The sequence below is a fragment of the Sapajus apella genome, unplaced genomic scaffold (assembly GCF_009761245.1).
Source record: "Sapajus apella isolate SASKATOON/1434 unplaced genomic scaffold, GSC_monkey_1.0 scaffold151, whole genome shotgun sequence".
NCBI lineage: Eukaryota > Metazoa > Chordata > Mammalia > Primates > Cebidae > Sapajus > Sapajus apella.
Genome location: NW_022437091.1, coordinates 1,045,541 through 1,060,383, shown reverse-complemented (window position 1 = coordinate 1,060,383; position 14,843 = coordinate 1,045,541). Strand labels below are relative to the sequence as shown.

General features: G+C 47.8%; 1 protein-coding gene, 1 long non-coding RNA gene and 1 pseudogene across 10 annotated transcripts in view; 2 read left to right on the top strand and 1 right to left on the bottom strand.

Annotated features, from left to right (window-relative positions):
• Window positions 1–5,145: 5,145 nt before the first annotated feature.
• LOC116541383 lies at window positions 5,146–7,653 on the top strand. The gene is made up of 2 exons (XR_004264812.1): window positions 5,146–5,474; window positions 5,586–7,653. It is a non-coding gene; the product is annotated as an uncharacterized LOC116541383 (long non-coding RNA).
• Window positions 7,549–7,626, bottom strand: LOC116541493 (annotated as a pseudogene).
• Window positions 7,654–8,565: 912 nt separating the features above from the next.
• Window positions 8,566–14,843, top strand: part of SLC7A7 (solute carrier family 7 member 7) — a 43,897-nt gene continuing 37,619 nt past the window's right edge. For 2 of the 9 annotated variants that reach the window (XM_032265533.1, XM_032265539.1), the window contains exons 1-3: window positions 8,566–8,689; window positions 9,209–9,321; window positions 13,251–13,382. The gene's annotated coding sequence lies outside the window, so the exon portion shown is untranslated. Of the gene's footprint in view, window positions 8,690–9,208; window positions 9,322–12,629; window positions 13,389–13,435; window positions 13,630–14,378; window positions 14,403–14,843 lie in introns of those variants that run through there. The other 7 variants (XM_032265534.1, XM_032265535.1, XM_032265541.1 and 4 more) reach the window with 7 other exon arrangements.

Below are 14,843 nucleotides of genomic sequence, written 5' to 3'. Positions count from 1 at the left end.
GTGCCATTGCATTCCAGCCTAGGCAACCAGAACCAAATTCCATCTCTAAATAAATAAATAATTAAATAAGTCTTATCTGGCCAGGCACAGTGGCTCACACCTGTAATCCCAGCACTTTGGGAGGCCGAGGTGGGCGGGTCATGAGGTCAGGAGATCGAGACCAACCTGGCTAACATGGCAAACCTCTGTCTCTACTAAAAATACAAAAAATTACCTGGGTGTGGTGGCATGCGCTTGTAGTCCCAGCTACTAGGGACGCTGAGGCAGAAGAATCACTTGAAACTGGGAGGCAGAGGTTGCAGTGAGTGGCGATCTCGCCACTGCACTCCAGCCTGGGCCACAGAGTGAGATTTTGTCTCAAAAAAAAAAAAAAAATCTTTTCTGAGAATCGTCCTATGGAACAAAGTTCCATCAAAGCCAATTTAAAAGCCTATGTAAAAAATAATTATTCTTGGCCAGGCTAGGTGGCTCATGCGAGTAATCCCAGCACTTTGGGAAGCTAAGGCGGCAGGGGATCACAAAGTCAGGAGATCGAGACCATCCTGGCTAACACGGTGAAACTCTGTCTCTACTAAAAATACAAAAAAAATTAGCCAGGTGGGGAGGCACACGCCTGTAGTCCCAGCTACTCAGGAGGCTGAGGCAGGAGAATCACTTGAACCCGGGAGGCAGAGGTTTCAGTGAGCCGAGATCGTATCACTGCACTCCAGCCTGGGTGACAGAGCAAGACTGTCTCAAAAAAAAAAAAAGAATTATTCTTGCTGTACTGTATACTTATAATTAGGCCAAGTGTAATAAGCAAACCAGTCGTACCATGATTCATTTTTAGTAAAATGGGAAACAGAAAGAAAACATTATGTTTTAAAACGATTGCACACCTGTTGTTAAATTCTAGTGTTTCCTAGAATCTAGTTCATACATTGCCTAGAATGTATGGACTGCAGAGTGATGTGGCCTCTATGGATTTTTCCAGGATTCTTCTTTTTTTTTTTTTTTTTTTTTGAGACGGAGTTTCACTCTTGTTACCCAGGCTGGAGTGCAATGGCGTGATCTCGGCTCACCGCAACCTCCACCTCCTGGGTTCAGGCAATTCTCCTGCCTCAGCCTCCTGAGTAGCTGGGATTACAGGCACGCGCCACCATGCCCAGCTAATGTTTTGTATTTTTAGTAGAGACGGGGTTTCACCATGTTGACCAGGATGGTCTCGATCTCTTGACCTCGTGATCCACCCGCCTCGGCCTCCCAAAGTGCTGGGATTACAGGCTTGAGCCACCACGCCCGGCCCGGATTCTTCTTTTGTTTGTTATTTTTTTTTCTTTCTTTCTTCCTCCTATTGTCCCTTCACAGAAAATGAGACTTCACAACCTGCTAAAAATGAGCTTTCAGGACCTACTCATCTAGAAATAAACTGTCCTAGCCATGAGAGATCAGATGAAACCTGAGGCCAGATACTCATTTTTCTTTCTCCAAATGATTTTAAAAAAGAAGGCCGGGTGCGGTGGCTCAAGCCTGTAATCCCAGCACTTTGGGAGGCCGAGGCGGGTGGATCACAAGGTCAAGAGATCAAGACCATCCTGGTCAACATGGTGAAACCCCGTCTCTACTAAAACTACGAAAAATTAGCTGGGCATGCTGGCGCGTGCCTGTAATCCCAGCTACTCAGGAGGCCGAGGCAGGAGAATTGCCTGAACCCAGGAGGTGGAGGTTGCAGTGAGCCGAGATCGCGCCATTGCACTCCAGCCTGGGTAACAAGAGCGAAACTCCGTCTCAAAAAAAAAAAAGAAAAGGGGGGAAATGTGAAAGGAAAATACCTTCGGCCTTTTCAAGCTGGGAACTGCTCAGGGCAAATCCGCCTCCAATTCTATTCAAGTCATCTCTCCGCTCACAGAGATAGATGCATATTCTGATTGCCTCTTCTGGAAAGACTTGTCAGAAACTCGAAAGAATGCAATCTGTGTCTCACCTACATGTGGCCTGGAAGTGGAGGCCTTGCTTTAAGCTGTCTCCACCTTTCTGGACTGAACTAATATACTTCATACATATTGATTGATGTCTCCTGTCTCCCTAAAATGTATAAAATCAAGCTGTGCCCCGACCACCTTGGACACATGTCATCAGGACCTCCTGAGACTGTCACAGGTACATCCTCAACCTTGGCAAAATAAACTTTTAAAATTAACTGAGACCTGTCTCAGATGTTCGGGGTTCACATAGGCAAGACACAAACATATGCTGACTGGAGGAACCTGTGGGAGTGGTATAATGATCTATCTGGAAGTTTATCATTTCCTTCTGCAAGACTGGGAAGTTTTTCCACAGGAGGTGGCTCTGAGTTGTGCTTTGAAAGAAGGGAAGGGTGGATCCTGGTTGAAGAAGTAAAAGCAGTTATTTTTGATAACAAGAATAATACAGGCTAGGGCTGAATAAGAAGGGATGGGAACAAAAGAAACTTGGCTAGAAGCCAACAGATGGACTTAAGCAAGGGAAATAAGACATACAATATCACTATCATCTTGCATTAATACTCTTCATTTTTACTTATCAAAACACTTGCACATAAATGATTTCCTTTGATTTTCACAGTAAGCCTGTAAAGTAGATGATAGACAGTCCAAGAAGCAATCATTGTACAGATTCCTTTGTCATTTATTTAGGAATCAAGGGATTGAACCAAACACTTTTCCCAAGCTTGGTTCCTTGAGCCTTTGGCTGGCCCTGAGATAGACAGCTGACGTGGATAGCGCTAGAGTCTGATAGTTTACATTTGGGGAATGAAGTAGTAGAAGCCAAAGGCTCAAAGAATTACCCAAGTGTCAACATACAGGATTGACAGAAAAGATGACAAGCTGGCCAGGTACCATGCCTCATGGCCTGTAGTCCCAGCATTTTGGGAGGCTGATGTTGGAGGATCACCTGAGCCCAGGAGTTGGAGACTAGCCTGGGCAACATAGTGAGACCTTTTCTCTACTAAAAATTAATTTGTGTGTGTGTGTCTGTGTCTGTGTGTGTGTGTGTGTTTGTGTGTGTGTGTGTGTTTTCCCAGGCATAGTGGCATGTGCCTGTGGTCCCAGCTACTTGGGATGTTGAGGTGAGTGAGAGGTGAGAGGACTGCTTGAGCCCAGGAGTTCAAGGCCAGACTGGACAGCATGGTGAGATCCTGTAAAAATAAAAAAAAAATACAAAAAATACAAAAAAATAGTCAGGTATGGTGGCACATGCCTGTAGTCACAGCTATTTGGGAGGCTGAGGTGGGAGGATCACAGCCAGGCCTGGGAAGGTCAAGGCTGCAGTGAGCTGTAATCACACCACTACCCTGCAGCCTAGATGACAGAACAAGATCTTCTCTCCAAAAAAAAAAAAAAAAAAGTGTAGGGGGGTGGGGTGCATGCATTTAGGTGAACAAATAATGTGTATAATATGAACATAGCATGTAAGAGTGGACAAATGCAATTATTTAACAGATAAAGAAGTCAAGGAGCCAGAGCTAGAGGACTTTGGGGGCAGGATGGGAAGTTTCACTGGAACTGGGAATTCTGGGAACAGAAGGGTCCTTAGAAGTACAGTGGCTCATGACTTGTAATCTTAGCACTTTGGGAGGCTGAGGCAGGCAGATCACAAGGTCAGGAGTTAGAGACCAGCCTGGCCAACATGGTGAACCACACCCCCCCCAAAAAAACCCCACAAAAATTAGCTGGGTGTGGTGGTGCATGCCTGTAATCCGAGCTACTCAGGAGGCTGAGGCAAGATAATCGCTTGAACCTGGAAGGCAGAGGTTGCAGTGAGCTGAGATCCTGCCACTGTACTCCAGCCTGGGCAACAGAGCTGTCTCAAAAAAGGGAAGACAAGTTCAGCCTTTTAAATATATATATATTTTTTGTAGAGATGGGGGTCTTGCTATGTTGCCTAAACTGGTCTTGAATTCCTAGGCTCAAGCAATCTTCCTGCCTGGGCCTCCCTAAACTTATCCTTTGATATGGTTAGTGTGATAAGGCAGGGGGACAATCCGTGGGTAAATGGCAGAAATATTGACTATGATTTAATTTTTTTTTTCAGGAGGAAAAAGGAAGAAGGTAGTGTGGGCTCCTCACCCAGACAGCTATCTGTTATTTCAGGCTTCGTGGACAGTGGGACTAAGATTTTGAGACAGACAGAGAGAAAGAGAGGAGAGAGAGGAGAGAGAGGAGAGAGAGGAGAGAGAGAGAGAGAGAGAGAGAGAAAGAGAGAGAGAGAGAAAGAGAAAGAAACAACAAAAAACAAAAAACCCAGAATGCTGAGAACTAACATCATCAGCATTCTCAGGGACCTCATGGAACTCTGGTGGAGGGAGGAGTCTGGCACCTGGACAGCACTCCTCAGTGACTTCATCAGTCTCAGAAGCCACAGGAAAGCAGCTTCGTCATCCTAAACTGAATGCCTTTTAACCTCTGGACTTCAACTGGCAGAGTGGAATTAAGAATAATGTGAAGCATCAGGCATCTGTGCTTCACGTGTTCCTCTCTGAAACTCCTTTGCTTTCCAAGGGCATCATGCCCTGTATTTGGCTTTAACATTTTGATATCCCAGTCTGGGCAACACAGCAAGACTCTCTCTCTCTCTCTCTTTTTTTTTTTTTTTAGAGGGAGTCTCCCTCTGTTGCCCAGGCTGGAGGGCAATGGTGAGATCTTGGCTCACTGCAACCTTCCCCTCCCGGGTTCAAGTGATTCTCCTGCCTTAGCCTCCTGAATAGCTGGGATTACAGATGTGCACCACCATGCCCAGCTAATTTTAGTATTTTTAGTAGAGACAGAGTTTCACCAATTTGGCCAGGCAGGTCTCGCACTCCTGACCTTGTGATACACCTGCCTCCGCTTCCCAAAGTGCTGGGATTACAGGCCTGAGCCACGGTGCCCAGCATTTTTTTTTTTTTTTTTTTTTTTTTTTTTTTGAGGCAGAGTCTCTCGCCCAGGCTGGAGTGCAGTGGCGTGATCGCGGCCCACTGCAACCTCCACCTTCCGGGTTCAAGCAATTCTCATGCCTCAGCCTCCCGAGTAACTGGGATTACAGGTACATGCCACCATGCCTAGCTAATTTTTGTAATTTTAGTAGAGACGAGTAAGACTCTGTCCCTTTTTTTTTCTTTTGTTAAGACTGTGTCTTAAAAAAAAAAAAAGCTGAGCAAGGTGGTGGGTGCCCTTAGTCCCAGTTACTTGGAAGGTAAATTACTATTTACATAATTTATTGTAGCATATTCTGCTTCTTTCCCAGAGCTGTGAAATCTCTGCTATATCAGTACTGGCTAAATTAGGTATTAAATGATTGAGCTTCAAATGGGCACATCAAGACTGCGGACTACATTCCTCCTTGCCTGGCGGCTGGGAAGTTTCTTAAGGCCTGTGTGTTTCTATCAGACTGGTCTTGAAGGCGGTGGCTCTCCGGATCTCCACAGAGCGTCAACGTTGGCTTAAAAAAAACGCCAAAGCTAGATTGTCCAAAAGGTATATAAAAGGTAGTTATATTATTTACAAGCCATCTTTTAGCCTTAAAACGTGATGAAGCATTTCCAGTTGCCTTTTCTTGAAATATTCAGCAACTCCCTTTTTTGTTAGGTCTGCGCAGCTGCCAAGACTTCAGATTAAAGGTGCTCCGGGGACTCCGATCTCCTGGGCACCCTCGGCCGGGACAATTTTGATTAAGCGCTACCTCCTGGCGGCAGCTCTACTGCCCGACGCCTTCCCAGCCTAGTGGGGCCCATTTTTTTTTTGGTTTGGAATCTGGAAGCTGATGCAACAGCTCCCCCAAGGGGGCGGGGCGGGGAGTAGGGAACTCAGGGTGGAAGAGACGGCCTTCCGGGAGAGCCCTCCTCTGGTTCCAAGCAGGCACCTCCCCTCGCCCGATCCTCACCGCCGAAGGGACTTCCCGGTCTGGGCACCCTACCCAGATTCAGCCAAGCATCTTGGGGCCAGAGGCAGCTGTGGCCAGGGGTTGGGGCTCTCGCCCAGGCCCTTGTCGGGCCGCCAGCATAAGCCGGGATTGGGAGGGAGGGAAACGGAAGCTTAGCGTTCTTGGGGTGGGGTGGAGGACCAGTCTCTAAAGGTATCCGCGGTCATTTTCATATCCCCGCAGCAATCCAGCTCTACAGGAGCGACCGGCGGGCAGGGGAGCGGATTCAAGGCCTCGGTGCTTGGACCTTTGCTCCCTTCACCTACACCCACCACAACCCCCTCTTCTAGCGCTTCCTAGAGTCGGGGGAAGGACGGGGGCAGCTTGGCCAGGTGGAGGAAGCGGAAGGGACCCCTGGTGGGGTGAGGTCCTGGTACCCCAAGGCAGAGTTCGGGTGGGTCCCCACAGCCAGACCTGGGCCTCGGCGGCGACCCTGTTCTTCAGAGGGTTATTGAAGGCGGACGGTAGCTGGGTCTGGGCTTGGGAGGGCGTTGTCGTAGGGTTGCAGACTGGGGGCCGAGAAGGAGGGAAATAAAAGGGAAAAGGCAGGGGCCCCGAGAAAGCAAGGGTGAATTGGGGGGTGGGGATGGGAGAAAGGGGCAAAGGTGAGACCTGCAGGTTGCGCGGGGGCGGAGAGGGGGATGGGAACGACTCTGGGATCGGCCAGTGAGGATCATGGGTTAGGGGAGAGCTTTTCGGGGGAAGGGCCAATGGCGTGCGTGTGGTGTGGAGTTGAGTTTATGCTTCGAAGTTCGGCTGTTGAGCCCACTTGGATATACCTGAACCTGAGTGTTCGCCTCCCTCTGCCTTTTCCTTTTCTGACCTTCACCCTTTCGCGATCATAGCACTTCGCTCTCGCCTTCTCCACGCCGCGCCCAGACCTGTCACCTGAGCCTGGGTGTAAGGCAGAGCAGACAAGAATTTCCCGGATCCAGGGCAAGAGTGTTAGATTATAGGCTTTTTGTTTTACTTTGCTTTTCCCATTAATGAAACAAAAGCCCGTTTCAAATCATTCTAGGCCTCCCAGTAAAACTATGAAAACCATGCTTTCCTCTTTCCCTTTAATGCATTACTATCAAAAAGATTACCTTCCAGTACTCCTTGCTTGAGAACCAGAGCCGCAGCCACACAGGAGGGCCTGGAGAGCAAATTCAAGGACATGCCTAGGAGCCCAGCCAGCTGGGAAATCAAATAAATAACAGTTCATTCATCCATTTATTAACCCAGCAAACATTTATTAACTGTCTACCTGAGCCCTGCACTGTGGGGATACAGAGGTGAACAAAGCTCTTGTGATGCTTATATTCTAGTGGGGGTGGTGACAGCAAACAAATGACGCCGGGAATGGACAACATCACTGGGAAGTATTTTCCAGGCAGGGAGAACAGGAATTGCAAAAGCTTTGAGGCCAGATCATGCTTGCTATGTGGCCACAGCAGGGAAGCCAGTGAAGCTGGAGTGGAGTGAGGAAGACAGCAGGGGGGCCCATGTGGATGAGGACAGCTTCTCTCCTCCTAGGACTTTCCTCACAACTTGGACCTGACCCCAGAGTGCAATTAGGGGCAGGAAAGTTGGGTAGCAGGCTGAGAGTGTCTAAAGGACTCTACATTATCCTTTATTTATTTATTTATTTTTACGGTGCGCTACATGTTCAGAGAAACTTCTCTAGTAACAAACTATAGAAATGATCCCTGAAAGTATAGTCTTTTTTTTTTTTAATTTATTTTTTTTAAAGATGGGGTTTCTCCATGATGGCCAGGCTGGTCTTGAACTCCTGACCTCAGGTGATCCACCCACCTCGGCCTCCCAAAGTGCTAGGATTACAGGCGTGAGCCACCGCACCCGGCCTTTATCCTTGGAATAATTCAGGTATTTGGTGCCAGTGAACTCTGATTTCTGTGTCTTGGTGAAATATGAGTTGGCTTTCATCCAGTGACATAGACTTATTGACAACTCCTTACCTGGACTACTTGTGTCTGGAGTAATTTTGCAACAGGCCAGTGTAAGTTGCAGGGTGTAGCCCAAAAGCCAGCCAGCTGACAGTTGCTTAAAGGCATTAGTCACAGTTGTAATTCCAAAAATGCATGATTCGCTCTGAAGTGCTGCTCCCTTAAGGCAAGAGATTTATACTATTATCTATATTTTAAGTGGTTTAATATGTTTACCATGTTTACCAAGAAGTTATTTGCTTCAGAAGATTGCATATGATGAAAATTTGTAATAGTTTCTAATTTTGAATATAAAAAAGGCTTTTTATATTCAAAGTTTTTATATTCACAGTTTTTATTCCAGGACAATCAGTATTTCCCCCACCTCTGCTAAGTAAATATTCGAGAGATTTTTTTTTTTTTTTTTTTTGAGACGGAGTTTCGCTCTTGTTACCCAGGCTGGAGTGCAATGGCGCGATCTCGGCTCACCGCAACCTCCGCCTCCTGGGTTCAGGCAATTCTCCTGCCTCAGCCTCCTGAGTAGCTGGGATTACAGGCACGCACCACCATGCCCAGCTAATTTTTTGTATTTTTAGTAGAGACGGAGTTTCACCATGTTGACCAGGATGGTCTCGATCTCTTGACCTCGTGATCCACCCGCCTCGGCCTCCCAAAGTGCTGGGATTACAGGCTTGAGCCACCGCGCCCAGCCCGACAGATGTTTAAATAATACCGGTTTGAAGGGATGTCAACTCATTAGTCTGACCAGGGTGCCACGGCCCAGTTGGCTCTTACCTGGCGACACACATCGATATCACCTGAACCAATTGGAGAACTCAGCTGTGAGTGAGCTTGCTTGGTGTCTAAATGTGTGCTTGGCTGTCCCCCTATAAGTGGTCTTCCTTGGACTGCATTACCTCTCTTGGCTTGCTTTAGGGGCTGAAATGGCACTGACACGCTTGAGACGGGATTGCAGAGTTTCCTTCCCCTAACCGTGGGATCGTATCCCCTCTGCAGGACTACGGATAGTACAGGAGTAGGAGATGAGGAGGAAATGGGATGAGGGGAGTTGTAAGAGGTATCATAAGTCACAGTTAATGGAGGGGAAAGCTTAAGTGCTCAGTAAATGTAGGGCAACACGGAAGAGGGGAGTGGTGCTGAGGTAGGGAGGAGGAGGAGCTGAGACTCAGAGTGGAGAAGGTGCCTGGAGGCTGGCAGGCATTGAGGTCCTCTGGGTCTGATCAGGCAGTCCCAGCTCCAGCCCGTCCCCTGGCCCCTCCCCGCTGCTGGCCAGAGTCACACATGTGTTTTCCTGTTTTCCATTTCGGTCCCCGTCACCCTTTGCTTTTTCTGTTTCTCAGAGTCAACAGCTGCTGCAGCGGGAGCCATACCCTTGGTTCTCCTAACTAGTACCTTCCCCTCTCCTGAGCTGGTAGCCCCTCCTCCCTGCACCTGCCCAAAGATCACTGGACTGGTAAGAGTCGGGAGAGGAGGAACAATGGGCGAGAGGGGAAGTGCAGGAGGAGGATGGAGCCAGTGCTAAAACTCGACTGAATGGTGACCTAAGAGCCTCCTGTTTCTTGGTCCCAACCCTGTCCCTTCCTGGGCTAAAACTTCTGCCCAGAGGCTTCAGCCCTTTGTTAATGGAAACCCTGGCCACAGGAGTAAACAATTTCTTTCTTGTTTCCCTTTTTTTTTTTTTTTCTTTTTAAAGGGACTGTCTTAGCCACAGTGGAATATAGAAAGACAGAGAACTAGGGTGGGAGGGGCTGAGCTAGCTTGGAGTGATGGGGAAATCCAGTCATGCCAGAGTGTATCTGTTTTCTGTTTCTGTTGTTAGGGGAGGCAGCGCAGACTGGTTGGAGCCAGGAAGAGACGTGGGGTCTCTGGGAGAGAAAGTGTATTCTTACAGTAGTTCCCTGAGCTTGGCTGAGGAGCCAAGACCCCAAATTATGTGCTAGCACCTGGAGGAAGTGTGTTTTGGTGTTGCCATTTGGGGGTGAGGTTAGGGTGAGGGGGTTCCATTGGCTGCTCTGCCCGGCACTACAGGCACTGCATACTGGGTACCCTGCTGCCTGTTTCTGAATCAAATTTCTTCCACAGCCTGTAGGATGAGAGTGTTGTTTTGTAATCTTTACTGGGTCCTCAGAGATGAATGCATCTCAGACAGGGAAGGACGACAAGGGCTGCTGTTATCTTACAGGGTTTCTCATGTAAAACTTAGGGTAGGCCAGGCACGGTGGCTCACACCTGTAATCCCAGCATTTTGGGAGGCTTAAGTGGGCAGATCATGAGGTCAGGAGTTCAAGACCAGCCTGACCAACATGGTGAAACTCCCGTCTCTACTAAAAATACAAAAATTAGCTGGCGCAGTGGTGGGTACCTGTAATCCCAGCTACTCAGGAGGCTGAGGCAGGAGAATCACTTGAACCCAGGAGGCAGAGGTTGCAGTGAGCAGAGATCGCGCCACTGCACTCCAGCCTGGGGGACAAAGCAAAACTCTGTCTTGCGGGAAAAAAGAGCCCCTTTTTCTACCCTGGGGTAGAAGAGCCCCTTTGGGAGGGCCTATTGGTGCTGCTGGTCCCAGGCGGCCTGAATGGTGGAAGCATTACCCCAAGTCCCAGGGCCTTAGGAAGAAATGTGAGCGCCAAAGATGGTGCCTTCTTGTGCAGGGTGCTAGGTAGTGGTTGAAAAAAGAAGGGGCGGGGTTCAAAATCTCCATGAATGGCAGCCTCCCTTGCCTAGTTTGCATGGGCAGACTGAAGTAGGTTAGAGTCCACACATAGTACTTCTTGGTGCTACCACTAAGGTGTGCTGTTTGCTGGAATGTGGGTTTTACCCCTAGCAGATTTCTGTCTCAAGATCCCATGGAGAGGACTTTACTTTTTAGATGCTATCAGTCAGGAATGAAACCTTGTACACTTCTCTCCCCATTCCCCCTGACAGTTTTCCCTTCCTTTGTCACTCCTTCCTTCCTTTCTTTTACGTCATATTAAGACACATGCCCACCCCTTGGTGCCAGTGAATTTGGTCTTAAAAGGGCAAGCATGGTGATGTGTTTGTGTGTGTTTTTGTTTGCTTTAGAAGTGGGCACCCTAGCAATAGCAGTACTGCCAAGAGGACTTGTAATCGCCTCTTATCCCTGCAAAGAATGAGAAAGGGGAGGGGCAGCCAGGAAGGAGATGAACAAACTTTGCTGGAGCCTTTAGCCTAGGCTACAGGCTGAAGGATGACAGAGGCTTTCTTTTTAAGCTAGTCTGATTACATCTTCCCCCAGGTAATTCACGTAGATAATTCCCATCGGCTGGGCTTGGTGACTCACGCCTGTAATCCCATTTCTTTGGAGGCAGAAGCAGGTGGATCACTTGAGGCCAGGAGTTCAAGACTGGGTTGGCCAACATGGCAAAATCCCGTCTCTATTAAAAATGCAAAAATTAGGCCAGGCACGGTAGCTTATGCTTGTAATGTCTGTAATTATAGCACTTGGGGAGGCTGAGGTGGGCGGATTGCCTGAGTTTAGGAGTTCAAGACCATCTTGGTCAACATGGTGAAACCCCAACTCTACTAAAAATACAATAAATTAGTTGGGTGTAGTGGTGTGCAGCTGTAATCCCAGCTACTCAGGAGGCTGAGGCAGGAGAGTTGCTTGAACCTGGGAGGCGAAGGTTGCAGTGAGCAGAGATCATGCCACTGCATTCAGCCTGGGTGACAGGGTGAGATTCTGTCTCAAAATAAATAAAAAATAAAATAAAATAAAAATACTAAAATAAAAACACGAATACTAGCCACGTGTAATCCTACTTACTCAGGAGGCTGATGCATAAGAATCACTTGAACCAGGAGGTGGAGGTTACAGTGAGTTGAGATTGTGCCACTGCACTCCAGCCTGGGTGGCAGAGTAAGACCCTGTCTCAAAAAAATAATATAAAAGGAAGGCCTAGAGACTAGGGCAGGTCAGGGGATGGGGAGATGCAGAGATAGTATACCTGCGTGATTAAGAGCATATGAGCTCTGGTGGTTCCATGAGATAATGTGCTTAAGTGCTTAGCAGTATGTCTGGCCCAGGTAGTGCCCAATAGCAATTACTATTACAGAAGCATTTTGGAGAAAAGGATAGTTTCCTCCAGAAGGATTTCAGATCATCGTGAGCCTGTCTTGGGAGAAGCATGATCTCTGGGAAGGCTAACACCAGAATCCTCCTCCTAATTTAAAAATTTAAAGAGCTAGAATGGAAGGATGTAGGGTAGAGATGTCGCTCAGAGATATTTCGATCTCTATTCTCTGTTTGTAGAATAACTAAAGAGGATTAGAACAGGTGTGAGAAGGGACAGACAGTTGGATTTCAGAATGGATAGGGTCTATTTCTGTTGGTAAAAGAGATGCAGAATACCAGATTTAAAGTAAACAAGATAGTAAAGAATAAATACAGAATAAACTATGTGATTTCAAAAAAATGCTCAGCTTCTTCTGCCTGTTCTGGGCCTGTCTGTCCAACAGAATTCAGTGAAATCTGATTTCCTCGTATTTTTAGGAAAGCAGAATAACCTTGTATTTGGGAAAGGTGTTTATAGGAATTTATGCTCATCCCAAAGATCTTGGTATGTTTTCTCAAGGATGAAAGGGCACATGGGTCTGGTGGGGATGCAGTTGGAGATTTGATCTCTTGACTGTGTTTCTTCTTCTTCTTCTTTTTTTTTTTTTTAAGATGGGGTTTCATCATGATGGCCAGGCTGGTCTTGAACTCCTGACCTCAGGTGATCCACCCACCTTGGCCTCTCAAAGTGCTAGGATTACAGGCGTGAGCCACAGCGCCTGGCCTGACTGTGTTTCTTTTTAAGTAGTCTGAGGCTCAGACTTTGAGGTAGTGGCTCAGGTTTGGAGGCAAACCCCCAGTCTCTCTTTGCATGGGGAAGTGTGCAGAGTTCTCTTAGAATGCCCAGTCACACTTCCTGTAATCTCAGCATGGGAACAAGCCTTTGTGTCACACTGTGCAACCTTCCTCCCTTTCTTAAATGTTTGGGGTGAGAGAGAAGAGAGGCTAGGGTGGGGCGTGGAGAACACAGAGAGAGAGAGAGAGTGCCGTGTATTCCTTCCCGGCTGCTGCCCTGTCCTCAGCTAACTGGCCTGGGACAGTTTCCTCAGGGTTACAGAAACTGCACCCAGCTGACTATCCTTTCTTCTGGGCCCCCAGTCACAGAGCATAGCTGACAAAGGAGATTCCTGAGAGAGCGCCTTCTTATCACAGAAAGTGCTGAGCCAAGAGCTCCTAGCTGCCCCTTTTGCAGATGTGAAGAGTCAGTGAACCTTGGACCCAGATGGTTGCTTAATACTCCTTTCCCCCTCCCTCATCTCTTCCTTTGTGGGCTGCCTTGCCTCCTCCACCCTTCTTGCTTAAATCCATAGGCATTTGTTTGACCTTTCCTTTTACTGCCAGCTGGAAAGGAGGAGCGTCTGACCACAGATCCTGGAAGGCATTTTTCTCCCTGACTGCTGCTGGCACTGCCGTGAGAACCTGCTTATATCCAGGACCAAGAAGTGAATGTGCGTTCTACCCTCTCCTCTCATTCCTGCTCACCTTGCTTACCCTCCTCTTTGCTGCTGTGCAGTGTCTAATCGCTTCGTCTCCTGAGTGCCTTGCCCTAATATCTCTCCATTGCTTGACTAGCCTCTCCTGTTTTCCTCTCAGCTGCCTCCTGCTCAGTGTTTTCCTGCATGTGCTGCCTGGCTACAGCTGTGTGCCTGCGTTGGCTTTGGGTGGTGTCTCTCCAGCAGCAACTCTGGTGTAAGAAGGGCTATCAGCTGCCTCCAATCATCTCTAGGTTTCGCTGTACATTGGATCACCTTTCTCTCATTCATACTTTTTTGGGTGATTTAAGGATGCTGATGTGAGGGATCTGACAGCAGGAGGCTTGGAATACCAGAGACTGGGAAAGGTATCTGGGAAAGGAAAAGCAAGGAAAAGAGAATAACTGGTCTTCTTTCAGGGTGAGGTGGGTCTACTTGGGCTTTGCCAGGGCTGAACACTCCAGCTAAGGGTTAAGGGATGCTCCTTGGGCAGGAGGATGGTTGTGGGTTTCCAGCAGATTTCTAAAGGCTTTAGGTTTGTCACACGTAGAGTCCTTGAGAAAAAGAGTAGGTTGTGAGGTGCTCCCACAGATTAGTTTCTTGTAAGGTTGGTTCCTAATGTTGTATCTCAGCACAGGTGTTTGCTGAAGCTGAAATTGGAGGGAAGATGGGTTTTGGATAAGGCTGAAAACTCAGGCTCAAGCCATTATGATTTTTTTCTGGGAGCTGCCACACTGCCCCCATGCCTGTCTTGTATCATAGCAGGCTCAAAGAGAAGCAAGATTTAGTTTTCTATTCGGTGAGTTGGGTGGGCAGCAATATCCTAATGATGAGAGACAGCTGCTTTCTTTCTGGGGAATGAGTGCCTTCTCTTAAAAATTCAAGTTGGTTGCTTTCACCTGAAGGGTCAAAAAAGAAAAAAAAAAATTCAAGTTGGAGGGCCAGGTGAGGTGGTTTATGCCTGTAATCTCAGCGCTTTGGGAGGCCCAGGTAGCGGATCACCTGAGATCAGGAGTTCGAGACCAGCCTGGCTAACATGGTGAAACCCCGTTTCTACTAAAAATACAAAAGATTAGACAGGAGTGGTGGTTCGTGCCTGTAATCTCAGCTGCTCTGGAGGCCGAGGCAGGAGAATCGCTTGTACCCGGGAGGTGGAGGTTGCAGTGAGTTGAGATCCCTTCATTGCACTCCAGCCTGGGCAACAAGAGCGAAATTCCATCTCCATAAAAAAAAAATAAAAAAAAAAAAAGAAGTGGGACTTGGTGGCTCACACCTGTAATCCCAGGACTTTGGGCTTTGAGATGCCAAGACGGGTGGATCACGAGGTTAGGAGTTCAAGACCAGCCTGACCAAGATGGTGAAACCCTGTCTCTACTAAAAATATAAAAATTAGCCAGGTGTGGTGGCAGGTGCCTGTAATCCCAGGTACTT